Source organism: Protopterus annectens, chromosome 8.part0 (assembly GCF_019279795.1).
Source record: "Protopterus annectens isolate FY-2018-M chromosome 8.part0, PAN1.0, whole genome shotgun sequence".
Classification (NCBI taxonomy): Eukaryota; Metazoa; Chordata; order Ceratodontiformes; family Protopteridae; genus Protopterus; species Protopterus annectens.
The window spans coordinates 1,198,132,574-1,198,153,739 of NC_056741.1; positions in this window are offsets into that span (position 1 = coordinate 1,198,132,574).

The window sequence follows — 21,166 nt, forward strand, 5'->3', positions numbered from 1 at the left end:
GCCAGTCCAGGATGCTGTTCAGTGGGTGCAAGACTCTCTACCCTAGTCAGACTGACCATTGAGCCACCACAGGCTCCACTCATCAACATCAGGGTCTTCCACTGTACCACCATCAGGCATTAGTATTGCATAAGGTCCTATGGAGGAATTTCTCTTCATCTTCCTCCTTCACTAAGCCTCTGTCCTGCACCTGCTAGCCTGCTTCCTGCCAAAACTACTCTCTTATATTAAAAAAAATTGAAAAATAGTTGATTCTATCCATTCCCCAAAACATGGAACCCCTCTTCTCCAGCAACACCTTCTTGATGTGTTCCTTCTGTGTGTCCCTCTTTATGTGTCCCAGTTTTCAATCATTCCTGTCTTTCCCTTGATAGTCTTTTTAATAGACAATTGGGGTGTCTACACAGAAACTGTATAAAACCCATTTATATTTTTAAAAAGGTAATATAAATATATGCACTGTATGCTGCTTACATTAAATATCTGTCAATATTTCTAATGTGCTTGTGCATATTCACATTCATCCATAATATTTAAATGCTTCCAAAATTGTACAATCATTTACATTTTTATGTAGTTCTTCACACATATTTAAAGCTTAACTTCACCAAGTGTACACATTTAATAAAACTGGGTGTTTCTTTGCAGATGCTTTTGCATTGAGGTAGACATCACAACCAGTATAGCATATAGGCAGAGTGGTGCTGTCGCAAATAGCTGCCATAAAAGTGCACACCTTAGGACCATGAATCAATCCAAGAGATGTGGATCCTGTTTTCTCAGTGGAATTATATTTATGAAGGAAGTTGTATTGACATCACTGGATATGGTCCCTTGAATGAAAATTGGAAGTTTTAATTGGGGTAACAATGATCTGATGCACCTAGCTAAGTACAATGCATGCCTGGCATATTACATTGGGAAGGCTGATTAAATCTTCTGGACATGATGACAGGAATTTCACTTTCAGAAGCATCCTATGATTTGCTCTCATTATAAAATTGTTTGTTTACTATATAATCAAAAAATATGAAAAAAACAGTGGTGGGATGTGAGAGACTTTGTTGGAAAATTGTGAATTTAAATGGAAGCTAGGTCTTGGACCTGATAATCCCTTAGTATTAATGTTAAAATATCTATATTCACTTATTTACAGCTGAAATCTGCCAGGTTGTGGGTATGATTAGATTTGTATAGGTATAGATATTTTATTAGCATTATACTTATAGTATTATTTTTGTTCTAATATTGAATGTGTTATGGATCTGTAAAGCACATAAATTATTGTATTTCAGGTCATGCATTATTTTTATGATATTTATTGGATGGGATTGTCATTAAAATGAACAACTGAACAACTTGTTGTGCCTTTCTTCAGATTCTGATGAAGTCTCTTGAATGAGCGTTCTAAATCTTTCTGTGTGAACTCGGAAAACTGTTTTTTATAATAATTCTTTTGGCTTGTTCCTGTTTGTTAGGTGAAGTGCATCACTTGTGTGTTCTTAACATTCTTTCACAATGTCATGACATGTTATTTTTGAAATGCTTGCATTCTATGCGGTTGCATGTGTGACAATAGGAGGTATTGCCAGCACAGCTAGCTGGAATTTTGTAAATAATTATATGTCATTTGTGAATATCAAACTGATTTATACAAGATGCTTGTGTTACAAATGTATTAGAACTGTATGTCATGTGCATATCAAACTGATTTGTATAGATGTTCATGCTGAAAAGGTATTTGTAAAGCTTGTGTTTGAAATGTATCCACAGTGTGCCCTACTGGAGAGAAGAGAAATGTACATGCATTATTGCAGCTGTTTAAATGTATATGTTTTAATAGAGGAAACTGGAAGTCAAACCTCTGTCCAGCAAACTTTAAATTATATCTGAAATTAAATCACTTTATGGGATAGGTCATAAAGATCCTATCTCATAGGTTTCAACGCAGCCAGAGACACAACGTCCGTATATGATGCTTTCTGTATTGTTTTTGGGGTAAACTAATTACTACTCTGGAAGCATGGAGGTATGAAATTGTTGTATGCCTTCCAGCACCTGCCACAGATCTGAGGAAAAGCCCTAGTGTGTGTATTTTTACAGGTAGGTGTTAAATCCTGACAGCTTCCAGCTATGGGGGTTGGCATGGGAACTAGAAGTAAGATGACCAGAAGCAATGGCATTCTGCAAGCTATCCCAAAAATAATACTTTAGATATTATTTTGAGACGTCTCTTAGTGACACTGAGCATTTTGCATTTTGTCTTGGACCTCACAACAAGAAGGACCATTTACCACATCATCTGCCTTGCTCTATTAAGTAAGTAGGGAATAGTGATTCTCTTAGATTCAGTTAGGAGTATAGTGAAGCTTAGTTTAGATATTGTTTTTCTTTATTTGTCTGAACCTGTCCTTCAATGTTATTTTAAATATTCCCTGTGATTTGAACTCTGATGTCAGCATGACTATATACTTTGTATTGGCTTCATTGGTTCATAGAAAGTTATTTTCCTGTGCCACTGTCGAGCAGAGGCACAGAAGTGATCCCGGGGGTGTATTTCCTATTTCCCATCCACTCATCAAGACTTTTCTTGAAGAGTGCTAATGAAGAACTTTGCTTGACATAGATGGGTAGCCTGTTCCAGAGTATGGGAAGTCTCTGGGGCAGGAATCTATCCCTCCATCATGTCCTGTTTATTGTGGTGACATGGTTTAGGTCCCTAGAGCATGTAGCTTGGAGGGATTGGGATTTCTTTAGGTGTAGTATGTCCAACAGCTCTGAGTTTGACATAGCTTTACATGTCAGGCAGAGATCAACACAGAGTAGGCGATATGCTACGGAATAAAGCTGGAATTGTTTGAGATGGTCAGTGTAGGGCATCTGTTTGAGGCCAGTAATCCTCTTTGTGAGGTACTTCTGTGGCTTATTCTTTTATTACTTATTATTAAATATATTTAAACCTTTCATTGTGGCTAATCATTGTAGTGATATTTAAGTTGTGAGAGTATTTGCATATTTATTTGGTGACACTGTCTGGGCCACTCCTAATAGCCTTGATCATGGTCAAGCTACCATTTGTATTAATATTAATTACACTCAGAATATTGGTTACCCTTGGAAGAGCCTTAAGGTAGCTAGCAGGAGTATCTGGAGGCAGTCATAACTACATTATAGTCTGGGGAAAAAGGGGGCATAGCTAGTAAACCTGTGCCAGTCTTTTCCAGATGTTTCTGTGTGTTTGTGTATGTGTGTGTGTGTGTGTGTGTGTGTGTGTGTGTGTGTGTGTGTGTGTGTGTAAATCAAACCTCAAAAAGTGTGTGTTCCAGCTACTTGGGCAGGGACACGAAGCACTGGTTGGACAGAAAGAGTTCTGGAGGTCTTGGGTTGGACAATCAGCTGAGATCTCAACTCTATAGCTGTGCCAGTGGGGAATCTTATTGGGGAGCTGGAGAAAGCGGGATAAACCAGCACCAGACTGCCTGTGTTCCCCATGTGCTCTTAAGGGAAATTGTACTTGATTGTGCTTGATGCAGAGAGCTGCATCTAGGCATACTGCATACCTGTTATCCACCCAGTGAACATCCACCACTGTTGCCAGTGATGATGATTAAGGATCCTTGATTACTAGCCCAGAGGAGGGGTGTCACATATTGGTTGGCAGTGGTGGGATCACCACATCACATATTGGTGAACAGTGGTGTGGATATTGAAGTCCTGTAGCCTGTAAGCAGTGGTCACTAAAGAAGGTGTTTGTACTCTTATGAAGCCACACAGTAGACATTCAGAGTTTCATATCACAATAGTTTTATTTATTTTTTTAGCTTAGTTAGTCAGGGAGAGCAGGCAGGGATGTCAGTGGAGGATTATGGCAAGCTGACAAGGTGCCAGTTGGCTGAGATGTGCCATGTCAGAGGGCAGGTGCATGCAAACCTGACTAAAGGGGAAATGACTGCAGCCTTAATCACAGCTGCATCACAGACCAGCAATCAGGAAGACAGCCAGAATGGCCTTAGGCATGTACAGCTCTCAGAAAATGGACAGTTCAACTTTTCCTCAGAGGAATTAAAAATCCATCTGGAATTAAAGAGTTTTGAAATGTAGTCCAAATGTTTGGAATTAGAATCAGCAGAGAGACTGTGGCATTTGGAGGTCAAAGCAGAATCAGCAGAGAGACTGTGGCATTTGGAGGCTAAAGAAAATGAGAGACAGAGGAAACATGATAGGGAGATGCTGAATCTTTGCCAGGGTCATGGAGTTTATGGGGAAGGGAATAACCAAACCCCAGAAGCAATAAAGGTCAGTAAATTTCCTCCACAATTTACAGAGGGTGATAATTTTGATAGTTTTATTCATATGTTTGAAATGGTATGTAAACAGTATAATATTGACCAAGGGCTATGAGTATTGTTCCTGGCCTCCTTACTCCATGGTAAAGCTGTAACTGTTGTTTCTAAATTATCTGATATTGATTTCTAGACTATAACAAAGTAAAGAAATGTTTATTAGATTATTTTAAGTTAACACCTGAAGCTTATAGAAAAAAGGTTCATGAGCACAGACGCAAGGCAGTTGAAAGTGTGTGTGATTATATTGCTGAGTTAAGCACTTATTTTCATAGGTGGGTGAGTGGGTGTCAGGTCACCACTTTTTAAGGGCTGGCAGACCTTTTGGTGAGGGAACAAGCCCTTAGCACATTGCCTGAGGACATGAGAATCTGGTTGGCAGATAGGGAATGCAGCACAATAGATGTGCTGTTTAAAAAAGAGAATCTCTACTTAGCAGCAGGGCATCACTGAAGAGGAAAGGGATACCCAATGCTGCACATGGATATAAGGGGACCCGTGGTGGGCAGCCTAAGCCACTCCAACAGAGTCCACCAGTAACAGGAAGCCATTATTTCAGGTACAAGGCCAGGATCAGGGGTTAAATGTTTTAAATGTAACCAGTGGGGACATGTATCATATAGATGTCCATGGAGGCAAGGTGGGGAACAAAAGGTAGGGGGGCCACCATGTGGGAATAACAGAATGCCTGTGGTAAGTTGTCTGGAGACAACAAGGGTACCAAACTACTACAAGAGGTTATATTCTATCTTAGTAGATGGACAACAGGCCACTGCTAAGAGAGACACAGCCTCTAACCTAACCATTGTGAAGCCTGCAATGGTTACAGAGGAGCACTAGTTGCTTGGGCAGTCTACTCCAGTCAGAGTTTTAGGAGGGGACCCCAATTCAAATACCTTTGGCTAGGGTTCATTTTGACTGGGTTTATGGAAAAAGAAGCAAGCAAGTAGGTGTGTTTGAGGATATCCCTGCAGATGTCCTGATAGGGAATGATTTTGATAGTTCAGTGCATTGTAAGGCTTGGAGATGGGCATGTGATAGCCTGAGTGGGGCTCAGACAGACCGCACATTTGAAGCCAGGACTGGTGAGGTGGCTACATCAGGGAGAGAGCTACCCTGTAGCAGTGAGACTGAAGGTGAGCCACAGCTGCTGGTGGGCATTGATGTTCCCTTGGACAGAGTGACTGCCAGGGCAGAGGTGAGTAGTAGTACCCAGATTGATAGTGAGGCACCACTGTCAGTGGATACCAGAAGGAAAGAGAGCTGGGAAGGGTTACAGAGAGAGGGATGAGACAGGCTCAGCTCTCAGACCCTACCTTACAAGACTTGAGGGAGGTAGCTAGGGAGGTGCCTGATTCTAAAGGAAAGGGAGATTCTGTATACTAGAACAAAGGGTTACTGTATAGAGAATGGACCCCTGAGGGAGGGCTAGAGGGTGAGAGAATACAGCAGTTGATAGTGCCTACTGTCTACCATCTGGTATTTCTAGCCACAGCCCATGACATTCCCCTTACAGGTCATATGGGCATAAAGCATACCAAGAGATGTATTATGTAAAACTCTAATTGGCCTGGGATTGCAAGGGATGTAACAGGGCAATGCAGGATTTGTAAGAAGTGCCAAAAAGTAGGCAAGGCAGGAGACAAGGTCAAAGCTCCTTTGGTGCCTTTGCCTGTGATTAAGGAGCCATTTCAGAGGGTAGCTATGGATATTATGAGGCTGCTGAGTACCCCAATTTTGATAGGCAAGAAGTATATCCTAGTGGAAGTAGATTGTGCTACCAGATACCCTGAGGTGGTGGCCCTGTCCTCCATTGAGGCAGAGAAGGTGTCAAATGCTTTGCTAGAGATTTTCAGCAGGGTAGGTTTCCCAAGATAAATACTGACTGACAGAGGTGCCAATTTGCTGTCAGACCTGCTGGCTTGTCTGTAGAAGCACAGTGGAGTGAAGCACCTAAAGACCATCCCCTACCATCCCCAGACTAATGGTCTTGTGAAGGAGTTAAACTCCACACTGAAGACAATGCTACTGGCATTTGCAGACCAGTTTAAGACAGAGTGAGAAATATTTGCCCCATCTGTTGTTTACTTACAGAGAGTTGCCACAGGAATCTACAGGTTTTTCACCCTTTGAGTTGCTTTATGGGCATCGGGTAAGGAGAACTCTAATTCACGATGAGTGGGAGGGTGAGTGTGAATCCCACAAGGAGCAAGCAAGTAGGTGTGTTTGAGGATATCTGGTTGGCAGATAGGGAATGCAGCACAAAACCACAGGACAATACTCAGGGAACTCATGGGTTTGGCCTAGGAGAACCTGGCAGAAGCCCAACAGCAGAAAAAGGTCTGGTATGACAGGAATGCTCGAGCCACAGAGTATGGTGCGGGGCAGCAGGTGATGGTTCTCATTCCTATCAGACGCAATAAGCTGCAGGCAGCTTAGCAGGATTCTTTAAAGTGGTAAGGAAGGTCAGTGATGTTAACTACATGGTATAACTGCTAGACAGGAGGGAGGGGCACAAACTGTACCATGTTAACATGATCAAACCTTACCAAGACAAGGAGCCCCTTGTACTGAGTATTTGCAGTAGGAGGCAGGAGGAGTCTGAGGAGTATCTATGGCTGCAGGAAGTCAGCCAGCAAAATCCCAAGTTACTACGGTGGAGCCTAGGGTCACAGGCATATGATATGACAGTGCAACACAGTAGTGGAATCAGCAATGAAAATGCAGGTGGGCTCTCAATACAGGATATGGGGTAATGTATTCCCAGATAGGCTCATTCCTCTCAGGTGATGTTTCTCAAGGAGCAGCATATACAAGGCCTGTGGCTAACCAAGTTTGTGGATGACTGTAATTTGGGTGTTGTTATTGACTCCCAAATGATGGTCTCACAGCAACACATGACTGCTGCCAAAGTCATGGTCTTAAGTTAAAAGTAAAATGTATTTGCTTTAATATTGCTACACACTCAAGTGTGCTAACTTGCACTGCATTTAAAGTATATTACCGGTGCCAGAAAGTCTGCTCATCAATTTTTCCCTAAGATCTTGCTAGATCTCTTTTATCTTGCACTTTAATTAGCTTATTTACCTAGTACTTCATCAAGTTTTTTGTAGCAATTATTGTAGCACACATAAGTGCTATCAGCAATAGATGTCCTATAAGGAAACAGCTCCAGTACTTACAAATGGTGACCATCCCACCTGGTATGTCTAAAGGTCAGTTTTCTGTGCTTTCTACTATCAACCTGGTGAACTTGGGCATTCTGAGGCAGTGTAGCCACTGCTTCATGTACACAGGCAACCCTCTCCTCTTACCTCCCAGCTCTCAGACTTGTGAGAGATGAGGTTATATCTCCAAACTGGAAGCCATGCACTCTCCAGTCAACACTGGAATAGCTGGTCAAGAGGAGAAGGTCATCACCTGCACCACACCACATGGAACTCATAAACCTCCAAAACACCCACCATTACAGCCCTCACATAAAAACACAAACCACACACCCACCTTTGTGGAGGCTCTGAATATAAATCTACCCAAACAGCAGAGACCTCTAAGGCAGAAATGCACTCGATCACTACAACACAGCACAAACCACAAGACACATAGTTCACCTACACAGTGTGCCCCTCAACCTAAGCCCCTCAGGCAAAACAGCTTGACCAATACAATAATCATAGGTGACTCAATAGTGAGGTGCACTGATGTCCCACTCATTAGGTTGAATAAGGAGAAGGTAACAGTCATCTGTCTGTCAGGTGCCAGAATCCGACACATAACACACACTCTTAGGTCACTCCACAAGTACAAGTATGACTCTGTCATTGTCCATGTGGGTGTGAATGACCTGAGATGCACCTCCCTGGACTACAAGAAAAGAGACATGGTGGAGCTCTCGATTATGTGGCCCAGGCAGGTATGACTCAAACCCTGAGCAGCATCCTACCATTGCCCAGAATGATACCGGTGTACAAACAGAAAATTATTTACTTCAATAATTGGCTAAGTTTCTGGTGTCATTCTAAGGGGATCCAGTATCTGTCTGCTTGGGATAACATGATTGACAGACCTCGATGCTTTGCCAGACATGGCCTGCATCTGTCACCCCTGGGTTTCCGGGTACTGGCTAAGTCTCTTGCCACCCCTATACTGCCTTTTTTAGGCAGTGTTCCAACGACCAAATTACCACCATAACAGCTATAAATAAACGCAATCTGAGGGTCATGCTACTTAATGCTAGAGGTCTAAATCTCAAGATGCACTCACTTGAAGCACTCCTCAAAACGGAGAGCATCGACATTTGTGCTGTAATGGAAACCTGGTTTAAAGCAGCAGAAAGCACCCCTGCACTACCAGGCTATAACTCATTCCACACCCTTCAGCCCCAGAACATGGACCAAAGCTCCAAAGGTGGTGGTGTCTCCATATTCATAAAGGATATGCACCCCTCCAGACTAGTAGCCCAGCATAACACATCTGAGATACTCCAGGTACAACTAACATTGAGTAAGATGGTAATTCAGGTCATAGCCTGCTACAGGTCCCCAACCATGTCACAAGGCTCTGATTTCACATTTCTAAGCATTCTGGAAACTATTAAGATCCAATCCAACACTCTCATACTAGGTGACTTCAACTATCCCTCCATCAACTGGGAAACTACTCATGCACCAGTGCACCGGCCCAATGCTTCCTGGAATTCATCAGTTCCAATGCCCTGGAGCAGCTCATTCTTATCCCCACTAGAGGAAGCAACATCCTTGATGTGGTTATTACTAACATGTGCAACCACTGCTCTACACCAATAGCCAATTCCTCCCTAGTTCGATCCGACCACAAACTAATCACCTTGGAAATCCACATCTCACTCACACCCCCCACAAAGGTAACCACCATGAAAAAATTCTCCAAAGCTGACTTTGGACTCCACAGTGGCACATGGCAACAGTCATCTCACTCCATAAAGGAGGTGCAACCACTGACCCTGGGAATTACCACCCCATCAGCCTGATGAGTCTCGTCTGCAAGGCCATGGAGCGCATCATCATGGAACCCATAAACAATGACATTGGTAACCTACAAACCCCAGACCCCACCCAGTTTGGGATCATAAAGGGAAGGTCATGTCTCCTAAATCTGGTTGACTTCTTTGAAATGGTCACTAAAGCAATAGATGAGGGAAAGGTGGTTCACACAGCATATCTTGATCTTGCAAAGGCCTTTGATACCATACCCCACTCGGGAATTCTAGACAAACTCACCAACCTAAATATAAACCCCTACATTACAAGATGGGTTGCTAACTGGCTCATGAATAGAACCCATTCAGTGAGAATAGGAAATGCTATATCAGACTCCAAATCTGTGACTAGTGGTGTACCACAGGGCTCAGTCTTGGGACCCCTCCTGTTCGGTATCTATTTCTCTGAGGTACTATGGCTCACAAAGTTCACAGATGACTGCAAACTGGGTGTCATAATCAAGACTCCTACTGACATAGACAGCTGTCAAAAGGGTCTTACGGATACAGATACGTGGTGCCAAAACCATGGCCTCAAACTAAATGCCAAAAAGTGCATTGTTATCTCCTTTGGGAAAAACCAAGTACCTATGAACTGCAACATAGGGGGCAGCCCACTTATCACAGAGAGCGTAATAAGAGACCTAGGGACTCAGGTAGACAGTAACCTCTCCTTCGACAACCACATTGCCAAAGTGGTCAGAAAATCCTTTTACATGGCCCACATTATCACAAAGGGGTTTTCATCTAGGAATAAGGAAGTTATTGTCCCCCTTTACTCATCACTTATTAGACCCATTATTGAATATAATGCCCCATTCTGGATGTACCTAACAAGACATCTGCAACAACTGGAGAGGCCACAAAAGTACCTCACAAAGAGGATAACGGGCCTCAAACAGATGCCCTATGCCATGAGGCTACAAAAACTCAGACTGTACTCGGTCGTGTACCGGCTACTCAGAGGTGATCTCTGCCTGACATACAAGGCTATGTCAAACCCTGAATTTCTAGAAATGCTCCACCTAAGGAAAACCCAATCTACCAGAGCTACACGCTCAAGGAACATAAACCTGACATCATCAATAAACAGGATGTGTTGTAGGGACAGATTCATTTCTCAGAGACTCCCCTTGCTCTGGAATAAGGTCCTTATATATGTGAGGCAGAGCTCCTCATTGGCACTCTTCAAGAGAAATCTTGATGAGTGGATGGGAAACAGGAAATTCACCCCAGGAATCACTTCTGTGGCCCTGCTTGACAGGGGCGCAGGTAACTAAACCACTTGGGAGGGAGGTGATAGCACAAAATTTCTGGCTAGGCTTAATTATGCCCTAGGGCCAATAGCCTAGTACCTACCTATGAACCTATGAATCTAAAACAGAGGTGGCTAAGTTCACGGCACCCATGCCAATGGAAAATAGATGCATGACTGCCGAATCATACACCAATGCACTGTACAAACACGTACATAAATGCATGGAACTAGCCATACCCAACAGAACCAAGATGCTCTCCTCCAAAAAAGGAAGCCAATCTGGTGGTCCCCTGCCATTAATAAACTCTACAACAGAAGGAAGAAACTGTTGCAGAAAAAGGTGAAGTCCCAAGACTGGAATAAATCCCTTATTAGCCTCAACAAAGAGTGGAGATCCCTTATCAAAACCTCCAAAGCCAGCTATGAAGGCAGAATTGTGGCAGACACTAAAAACAACCATAAAGCCTTCTGTAGTTATATCAAGAATCTCCATGGCAATACCCAAATTTGCTCTGAGTTACTGCACAATGACACCTCCTATACTGAGCCAACAGATATTGCCAAGATACTGGCCAACAGATTCAGTGCCAACTTTATTCCCCCCCAAGGACCAATCTCAATACTGGGAGAATGCCAAGCACCCAGCATTACTGCAGCACACGTTAAAGCTGCATTATTCAAGGCCAAGAATACAGCTTCCATGGGACCCAACAATATCCCTGGCTGTGTTCTACATGAATTACAAAGTGAACTGGCACCACATCTGTGTGGCCTATTCACTCACAGCCCCACCTCAGACTTTGCCCCTGCCAAATGGCACACTGCTACAGTGCTCCATAAAGGAGGAGTGACTACAGACCCTGGAATTTATTGCCCTATTAGCCTGATGAGTCTGATATGTAAGGCTATGGAGTGCATCATCATAGACCTAATTAACAAGGATACAGGCAATCTCCAAACTCTAATTCCCACGCAATTTGGTTTTGTGAAAGGTAGATCATGCCTGCTTAACCTAGTTGACCTCTTTGAGTCAGACACCAGAGCTGTGGATGAAGGTAAGGCAGTTCATACAGGCTACCTCGATCTGGCCAAGGTCTTTGATACCATTCCTCACTCAGGAATTATTGATAAACTCACCAAACTATGCATCAACCCCTATACCTAGGTGTATTGCAAATTGGCTCACAGATAGAACCCACAGTGAGAAAGTAGCGGACTCCAAGTCAGATTGCCGACCAGTCACAAGTGGAGTCCCACAAGGATCGGTCCTGGGTCCTGTCCTGTTTGGCATCTGCTTCTCAGAAGTCCAAGACAGCATGAAGGGAATCTGGCTGACCAAGTTCACAGGTGACTGTACGCTGGGAGCCATTATTAACTCCCCAAGAGATGCAGCATCCTACAAAAAGGCCTCAGTGAGACCAATGACTGCTGTTGAAATAATGGCCTTAAGCTTAATGCCAAAAAGTGAGTCGTCATCCCCTTTGGGAAAATCTCAGTTTCCACTAATTACCACATCGATGGGAGCCCACTGAACACTGAAGGCATTATAAGGGATCTGGGGACACAGGTTTACAGCAACCTCTCTTTCGACCACCACATTGCCACTGTGGTCAGAAAGTCCTTCTGTGTGGCACATCTCATTACCAAGGGTTTTGCAATCAGGAAGAAAGAGGTCATCATTTCTCTCTACTCTTCCCTCATTAGACCAAGCATAGAGTATAATGCCCCATTTGGCATGCACATCACTGGACACCTGCAACAGCTGGAGAGGCCACCAAAGTACCTCACAGAGAGGATCCTAGGCCTTAAACACATGTCTTACATGGACAGACTCAAAAAACTCCAGCTATTCATATATCATCTACTAAGAGTCGATCTCTGCTTGACTTACAAAGCCATGTCTGACCCAGCTGTGTTAGAAATGCTACATCTAAAGAAATCCCAGTCCCTACACACCACAGACTCCAGACACCTCAACCTCATTACCACAATCATCAGAACATTCTGGAGGGACAGGTTCATAACCCAAAGACTGCCCATGCTCTGGAATAGACTTCCCATACATGTCAAGCAGATCACCTCACTGGTCCTCTTCAAGAGAAATCTTGATGAGAGGATGGGAAATAGAAAGTTCAACCCAGGGATCACTCCAGTGGCTCTAATTGATAGAGGCACTGAAAACTAATGTCAGGCAGCACAATGCCAGGGCACTTCTATAGGCTAGGCTTGTAAAGGCTCCAGGACCATTAGCCTAGTACACACCTATGAACCTATGAAAAAATGCATTATTATACCATTTTGCAAAAACATGTCCCCTACTGATTACCACATCAACAGCAACCCCCTAAGCACACAACCTGTGGTGAGAGACTTGGGTACACAGGTTGACAACAGTCTCACATGCAACCATCATGTAGCAGCAGTGGTCAGAACACCTTTTTCTTGGTTCAGCTCATAAGCAAAGGGATTGTATCCAGAAAAAAGGAGGTTATTGTCTCTTTATACTCCTCCCTCATTAGGCCAATAATTAAGTTGTTGTTGTTGTTGTTGTATCTTTTGGCTTTTCCCGGTGAGGGGTCGCCACAGCGGAACTCCGGTCCACTAATGATTGGCAGTAGATTTTTACATACCGAGTTGCCAGCCCTGATGCACAACCTTCAATGAAGGTACGCCCATTCATGCATGTCTCCATACAGAAGACGCTTTAGCTGAGAATCGAACAGGACAACGTCATACTGTGAGGCAACAATGCTACCGCAGCACCACCACCGCAGTACAACACCCAATTTGGTATGTACCTCTCCAAACACTGCACCAAATGGAAAGGCCACATAAATACTTTACAAAGAGAATCCATGGCCTCCAACACATGTCCTATGTGGACAGGCTCAAATCACTATCACTCTACTCAGTATCATACAGATTGCTCAGAGATGACCTGTGTCTTGCCTACAAGGCAATCTCAGATCCTGCTCTACTAGAGATACTCCATATCCATAATTCTAACTCCTAGCACATTAGCCAGTTGAAAGGCCTAAATCTAATATGGACATTAACAAAACCTGCTGAAGAGACAGGTTTGTCTCTCAGAGGCTGCTCCATCTCTGGAATAGACTCCCCATACACATCAAACAAAGTATGTCACTGACCCTCTTCAACCACAACCTAGATGGGTTGATGGGAAACCACAAATTTGTCCCAGGGGTTCTACCTGTGTCCCTCATTGACAGGGACAACAGGTGCTGATTGAGGTTTCGTTTTTGTGGATAAACTTTTAGCTAGGCTTGTAAGGGCCTCAGGGCTATTAGCCTAGTAATCTACTGTGAGTCTATGATCCTAAGGGGCATTTGAAAAACTAGCTTGAGTCTTTGAAGTGGGGTGTGATTATAGGCCATACTGCCAGCACAGCTAACTGGAATTTTGTAAATAATTATATGTCATTTGTGAATATCAAACTGATAAGATGCTTGAGTTACAAATGTATTAGAACTGTATGTCATGTGTATATCAAACTGATTTGTACATATGTTTGTGTTGAAAAGGTATTTGTAAAGTGCTTGCATTTGAAATGTATCCACAGTGTGCCCTACTGGAGAGAATAGAAATGTACATGCACTGTTGTAACTGTTTAAATGTATATGTTTTAATAGAGGAAACTGGAAGGTTCACCTCAGTCCAGCAAACTTTAAAATATATCTGAAATTAAATCACTTTATGGGCTAGACCATAAAGATGCTATCTCACAGGTTTCAAGTCAGCCAAAGACACAAAGTCTGTACTAGGAAGCTTTCTGTATTGTCTTTGGGGTGAACTAATTACTATTCTGGAAGCATGGAGGTATGAAATTGTTTTATGATTTCCAGCACCTGATACAGATCTAAGCAAAAGCCCTTGTGTGTGTAATTTTACAGGTAGGTGCTAAATCCTGACAGCTTCCAGCAATGGGGGTTTCCATGAGAACAAGAAATTGGATGACCAGAAGTGATGTCATTCTGCAAGCTATCCCAGAAGTAATATTTTAAATTTTATTTTGAGAAGTCTCTCAGTGAGACTGAGCATTCTGTATTATGTCTTGGGCCTGACAACTAGAAGGGCCATTTACCACATCATCTGTCTTGCTCTATTAAGTAAGTAGGGAATAGTGATTAATTTAGATTCAGTCAGGAATATATTGAAGCTTTTAGTTTAGATGTTGTTTATCTTTATTTGTCTGAGCCTGTCCTTCACTGTTATTTTAAATAGTTCCTATGCTTTGAGCAACAAAAACGTCTTCATGTTCATAAACCTAAACTACCAGCAGGTCAATTGTTAAACTCATGGAACATTGCCAGAAAAATGGAATACTCTACCTACCTTTATCCACATACAACAAGACCTCTACAACTTCAAAACTGCAATGCACAAACATCTCCTCTCCAATTGGATGTGTAACTGCTCAATTCCTTCCTCATCCATTACTTAATCTATTATATACCCTAATCTGTTTATGTTTTAGCTCCTGCTCCAATACTTTGTTTTATAATAATTCATATTGAACCGTAACTTCTTAAATCCACCTCTTGCTTTCTATTACCTCAATAGCCCTTTTCTCCTTTACTTTCCCTTTCTTCTGTTTTCTTTCTACTTCATTCCTCTTCACTCTTACCTATCTCTCCCTCTTGTTTACTGTCCATCCCACTTATTAGTCTCTCTCCCACTTCTCTTCTTCCTTTTTTTTTCTCCTTCTCTACCATGTATTATTAACTTCTCCACTTATGCCTTCCTCTCCTTCTCCACCATATACTACTAACTTCTCCACTTATGCCTTCCTCTCTATAAATATATGCTCATATTGTTTATCCTACGTAATGCCTTGAATTATATGTATACTTTAGTGCATTAATCTGTATAATATTTTAACCATTCTGTCATGATATTGTCTGTACTTTGACCATGTTTAACTTTGCTGTTAGTTTAATGTTTTATCAACTTTATCTTTTATGTATAATCTTCAGGTAAATTTCTTCTGTGATTTTTGTAATTTCTTATTCTACTTCTTCTTTCTTTTTTCCACCTGTAATGTTCTTGATTTCCCCTTGAAACTTTTCTTTTTTGGAAACTTTTATGTAAGTTTTATGTACATTTTATGCAAGGTTTATGGTATATGTAAGTTTTAGGCAAGTTTTATGTAAGTTTGACTATAACCTGGAGCCTTTCTCCCCACTCCTTGACTGAAAATGAGCTTACCCTGGCCCAGTGGATTTTCATGGTAATCAAATGCTAATAAGTAAATAAATAAATTTGAACTTTGATGTCACCTTGAATATATACTTAGCATTGTCTTGTTCCTTTATTATTTATTATTAAATATATTTAAACCTTTCATTGTGGCTGCCTTTTGTAGTAATATTTAAGTTGTGAGGGTATTTGTATATTTATTTGGTGGCACGATGATGGTCACTCCTAATAGCCTTGCTCTTGGTCAAACTACCATTTGTATTAATATTAATTTCACTCGGTACATTGGGTACCCTTGGAAGAGCGTTAAGGTAGCTGGCAGGATTGTCTGGGGGCAATCATAGCTACCTTATAGTCTGGGCAGAAGGAGGCATAGCTAGTAAATCTGTGCTAGCCATTCCTTGGTGTGTGTGTGTGTGTGTGTGTAAATCAAACCTCAAAGAATGTCTGTGTCAGCTACTTGGACAGGGACAAAAGCACTGGTTGGACAGAAACGGTGCTGGAGGTCTTGGCTTGGATACTCAGCTGAGATCTCAACTCTATAGCTGTGCCAGTGAGGAGTCTTACTGGGGATCTGACAAAAGAGGGATAAACCAGCCCCAGACTGACTGTGTTCCCCATGTGCTCTTATGTGAAGTTATGCTTTATGCAAACAGCTGCATCTGGAGATGCTGTTATTCTCCCAATGAACGTCCCCCACTGATTACTGGCCCAGAGGTGAGGCATCACAGAGTGTTTAACACTAAGCAGTCTTTCAATATTAATAGCAATTTGCTTAAAAGATTTAGTCAATTGCCATTAGTCAATGAGACAGCTGTACCTGAATAAATCACTCACTCTCTCTCTCTCTCTATATATATATATATATATATATATATATATATATATATATATATATCCTAAAAAGTCATATTGTGCAATAGATCTGTATGTTAACAAAGTGATAGCAATATACACAGCTTGACACTTTTATGAACTTGTACTGAATGGCATATCTAAACAATCCTTTCTTGGTTTGTGACTTACTGTTGAGTTGATCTGTAAAATAAGTTGTATTTGAATTTATATTGTATTTGTTATCACTGCTTTTCACTGTTTGTAGGTAGGAAGGGACTGCTTGTTAACAAGATTTACTTTGATTCATATTTTGTTGTTTTACCTTTAATTTCACTGTTAGTTGTTAGAAAGGGATAGGTTTTAGACAGGCAGGCTCTAGCCACCCCAAGAGGCCTAGACAGCTATAAATTTACACAGACTGCAGAGAGGAAAATGCTCAGCTTATCTGAACAATCCCATCTTGGTTTGTGATTTATTTATCTTTATTGTCAAAAAGAAGTGCTACTGATGTAAAGGAATTATACCTTTTGTCTGGTTTGTAGAAGTTGTATGGTCAGACAACTTACTGTTCTTTATTTAGTTGTACATTGCTGGTGTGATTTTTTTTTTGTCATAGAAGTTGATTTAAGTTCTGTTTGAGTTCTCTGGTTACTGATTTTGATCTTTTCTTTTGTAATATTGTATTCATTTGAAGCTGAATATGGATTCCTTAAATGAGTATGCAATTAATGATTTGCTAGTGCACAAATACCTTGTACAGTGTAATAAATGCTATGCATATTTAACGGTAACAGCTGATAACACTGGTGATCTTTGCTCCTCGTGTCAAAAGTTGGATGACTTGCTTACCATTGTTAGAAGTAAATCTAGACTTAATGATGATGATTGCACTTGTACAATTGGCATGGCTTGGAGAACTGTTGTTTCATATATTAATGACTGGACTGATAAAATAAATAATGTTAGACAAACAGCAAATAGAACACATTTAGGAAATCATGCATCTATTTTCTGTAAAGATTATTCAACCCCTATGAAGCAAGATGATGCCACTGACAACTCTGGAATTCTGGATGCAAGTATTCAGGAATTTGAGGATCCACTTTGTTTAGAAGGAAACAAAAAAAGAAAGAAAGGGAGAAGTTCACAACAGATAACAATGAAGAAAAAAATTGATTAATGACAGTAAAGGAAAGAGAATACACAGTAAAAAGAACACTGCTTTGTTATGTAACACACAGGTTACAGGAAATGATGATACCTTAAGTCTACAGAAAAAGGCATCATCTTTCCAATGGAGAAGGTAGAAAAAAGAGGCAAGGGGCAGGTGAAAAGGAAGAAATCAAAAGTGAACGTGGAAGGACTGAAGAACATTATTGTAAGAAAAAAAGAGGAGAAATAAAGATGTTGACTACATGACCCTAGTTGTGGATTTACAACACCAGCTAGATGAGAATTTAATACACAATGAAAACAGTGGGATTAATAAGTCTAATAGGAATGAAGATCCATCCTTCATAACAATTAATAGAGTAGAAGATTATTCAGCACAGGCCAGCAAAGACATTCTTGTAATTGGGAGATTCAATTATTAGAATTATTGATTTGCATATTTACAGAGATGATAATGAACACTGAATAGTGTTATGCTTGCCAGGAGTGAAAATAGAAGATGTGAGACAAGCCTTGGAATGCCTTAATGTAAGGAAGTATGAATCTGTTTTTATTCATGCTGGTACAATGATGCCACCTGCAAGGATTCTCTGACTGTTAGTAGGGAGCTGACAGCCTTCTTAGATAGTATTGCTTGTACTAGTGTTAGGATATATTTGTCACAAATCACCTATAGAAAGTATAATCAGGTTACTGTGATGAAAAGATTTTTTGGGTAAATACCAACCTCGGCATTCGTCAAAAATCTACTGCCAATCATTAGCGGACCGGAGTTCCACTGTGGCGACCCCTAACCGGGAAAAGCCGAAAGACAACAAGAACCAACATGAAAAAAAGTCCTATTTTAAAAAATGGAAATGTGTAGCGCATCCAAACCTTATTTTGGGCACACATGTTCAGACAAGATGGTGTGCATTTGTCTAGATCAGGGAAGAGAATTTTTGCAGCAGATATTCTGCAATATATGACAATCTAGGCAGGGTTTTTGCCATGTTGAAAATTTAACAGCTCACAGATAGCAACATTTGATACATCTCTGATGGTTGTTAATGCTTGGAGCATTAATAATAACGTTTTGTTTTTACTGGAAAATTTGCTATGTTCCCACAAGATTGGTGTTATTGTTTGTGTAACATGGTTAAAGAAGAATGACTGGACACCAGTTCTGTCAGGGTATACTGCAAATGTTTTTACTGTAACAGACATTCTAATAAAAAAATCAGGTGGAGGTGTTATAATGGAGATTAGAGATAGCTATGAGACCTGTAATTAGTACATACTCAGTGATAACACCAACACTATAGACTGTGTAATTGTGACAATAAAGACAACCCTGGAATATATAACAATTGTTGGAGTGGACAGACTCTCAAATTCAAATGCAGATGACCTAGAGGAATTCATACATTTCTTGCATGAAACACAGGAGGGAAAAATAATATTAGCAGGGGACTTAAATTGAATGTATGAATGGATGAATATATTTCCATAAGAACAAGCTATCTGATTAAGATGAGAGGCAAAAAAATATATATAAGAAATGGAAGAGAGGTCGAACTACAACTTTGAGAACTAAAGTAAACAACCTGGACAAACAGATTAAGCATAATGTGAGAAAAGATGAAGAAAAATTTAAAGAAAATTTATATAAAGATATTGAGCATAATAGGAAACCTTTTTATAGATACATAAGATGTAGACGGAGTAAAGACACACAAACTGATAAACTGTGTGCAGATTCTAAAATTTATTCTTAGACACAGCAGATTATAGATATATTTACAAAATCTTATGCAAAACAGTTTGGCTCCACAAAAGGGGTGGTAAGTTGTCCTAGTGACATCCAGGTAACCCCGGATACTGGAATTAAATTAGATTATATTGAAAAAGAACTGCGCAAACTGGATCCAAGCAAAACACAGGGAGGAGACGGAATTAGTAACAATGACCTGAGACCACTTCAGCAAGAACTTACAGTACCATTATATCTGTTATTCACTAGGTCATATAAACATGGGGAGATTCCTCAAAATTGGAGACATGCACTTATTAAACCTGTTTTTAAGGGAAAGGGGAGTAGGACAAACCTAGGATCATATAGACCCTTAAGTCTACTTTCATGTTGTGGAAAAATAATGGAGAAGGTAATACTGGATAAGTTATTGTCACAACTAGATAGGTTGGGACTTGAAACCATATATCAGCATGCATATGTTGAAAACAGATCTATTACCACCTGTAATATGATGTTCTATAACAATATAATAACAGCCATGAATGAAAAAATGTGCTGTGATGTAAGTTATATAGAATTAACTTCAGCATTTGACAGGGTCATACACATAACACTTATCAATAAATTAGTACAACTAGGTACTGATATACTCTTGATAAGATGGATAGTTGCATGGCTTACATATAGGACATGGCAAGTATCATACAACAACTGAACAGGCAAAATCCTTGGTTACAGTCAGGGTGTCCCACAAGGCTCTGTCCTAGGCCCTTACTTGTTTAGATTGTATCTTTCAGACCTTACTTTTAAATCTGAGGTGTTTTACAGTCTATATGCAGATGACCTTAAATTGGCTAAACTGATAACATGTGTTACAGATAAGGCATGTCTGCAAAATAGGAGAATAATATGCTGATAAATACATCAAAAACTAAGCCTATGAGATTTGGTAGGCATAAATTGGAAGGTGAATATTTAATACAGTACATAGTGATTGAAAGTGTAGACTCATTTAAGGACCTGGGTATATGGGTAGATTCAGCTATGAGTTTTTCTAATCATACCAACCAATTGGTTAATGATAGTTATAGAACTATAGGCTGTATAAACAGATTTATAAAGTCTAGGAAATCAAAAATAATGCAGTCATTGTTTGTTAGTTACATTAGACCCAGACTTGAGCATGGACTAACAATATGGAAACCCTATAAGAAAACAAACATGAGTAAACTGGAAAGAGTATAGCGGAAATATACCAAGGGTATCCATGGATGTGAAAATTTAAGTTATTATGAAATACTAAAATATCTGAACTTTTACAGTGTCTCTTACAGATATCTAAGAGAAGATCTTATTCGTGTATATAGGGCATTTAGTGACAGCTATGTCTGGGAATGTTTGGGGGTTAACAAAAAGTACTAGAGAGTCATCAGACAACCTATGTAGAAGGTTATATAGGAATGAGAAGTATACTAATTGGTTCTCTGACAGAGTAGCTGATGCATGGACCAGAGTACCAAATTACATTAAAGCAAGTACTCGTTTAGATATTTTTTAAGAACAGCCTGGACACTTATTATGGGAAC